The 1316-nt window shown below is 48.2% G+C and overlaps 1 non-coding gene across 1 annotated transcript; it reads left to right on the plus strand.

Moving 5' to 3' along the window:
• Positions 1 to 409: 409 nt before the first annotated feature.
• trnap-agg (transfer RNA proline (anticodon AGG)) lies at positions 410 to 481 on the plus strand. Its single transcript has one exon. It is a non-coding gene; the product is annotated as a tRNA-Pro (tRNA).
• The last annotated feature ends 835 nt before the right edge of the window (positions 482 to 1316 follow it).

The following is a 1316-nucleotide window of genomic DNA, read 5'->3' on the forward strand; positions in this document are numbered from 1 at the left end:
CTAGCATGTTTTTGGAATGTGGGAAGAAACCGGAGTACCCGGAGAAAACTCATGCATCCACGGGGAGACCATGCAAACTCCACTCAGAGGGTGGAATTGAACTCGGGTCTGCGCGCTAACCACTCGACCACCGTGCATCCCACCTAGATTGATATTGCTGTTAAAATGTAAGAGTAATGTTAGCACTGTTATCATTTAAAATGTTTGTGTCCTTTGTGCTTAATTGATAATCCGTGGTTTTGGGAGTTGTTCAGCGGTCAGTGAATGCACCATAGTTGTGTGCTATGGCGCTGATTGGAAATAAAGGCTCAGACTCTGTACATGTGATTGTATTTGGCTAGCGTACCATCATTTTACAGAGCAGATTTGTTGGCTTTGTGGCTTAATGGACTTTGAGAAATGGCACTTTGGCTTGTTGGTCTAGGGGTATGATTCTCGCTTAGGGTGCGAGAGGTCCCGGGTTCAAATCCCGGACGAGCCCAATTTTATACAAATTTCCCCTCTGAGGGACGAATAAAGGCATATTAATCTTAATCTTTATTAAGTTGGGTCCATTGTCTTGCATTTGTTTAAGGGGCAGTGCCCCTACCATCGCCAAACATATCGCTGCAACCAGCCAACCATCTCAATGCCGTGTTAGTTTAGTTCAGCATACCCGACTAGAGTGAATCTGACTCATAAAAACTAGGATCACTAAAAGGAATCGAATTTACCATCATGTTGGAGAAACACATCTTATTCGCATTAATGCTACCAGCATTAATTCCCAGTAGCTTACTAAAATTGTTCGAGTGGGAGGTGGGCCTGTGGGGGGGGGGGGGGGGGGTGTACCACAATGGCAGCAGTTGGTGACGATGATGGAGTCAGACATGGCGTTAAAACGGGGGGGGGGGGGGGGGGGGGGCAGGAAGGGCAAGCTGCTTAAATCTGGCGTCACAGGATCAGCTGATGGAGCACTGAGTAGAACCTCTGACCCCCCCTGAACTCCAACCCTGCGCCATTGAGGACAGAATCTGAACTGAATCCTAATCCAGTGGGGACACCATCCTGAGCCACTTCACTGTCGGGTCTAATCCACCCTCAGGGAGTTTTGGGGGGTGGTTGGGGGAAATTTTGGGAGCAAAAGGGGTGAGTTGAGCATTGGGGGTCACCAGTTAATGATCCTAATTCCTTGACAGGTCAAAGGTCTTTAAGGGATCCACTTCCAGGAAACAATAGCATCTTGTCTTCTCTTTGTGAGTGTCCACCTTTGACCCCCCCAACACCTCCTGCTGAGTCACAGTTTGGGCCTGCTGACTTAAATGCATCATTGCTGC

This window comes from Doryrhamphus excisus, chromosome 18, assembly GCF_030265055.1.
Source record: "Doryrhamphus excisus isolate RoL2022-K1 chromosome 18, RoL_Dexc_1.0, whole genome shotgun sequence".
NCBI classification, from domain to species: Eukaryota; Metazoa; Chordata; class Actinopteri; order Syngnathiformes; family Syngnathidae; genus Doryrhamphus; species Doryrhamphus excisus.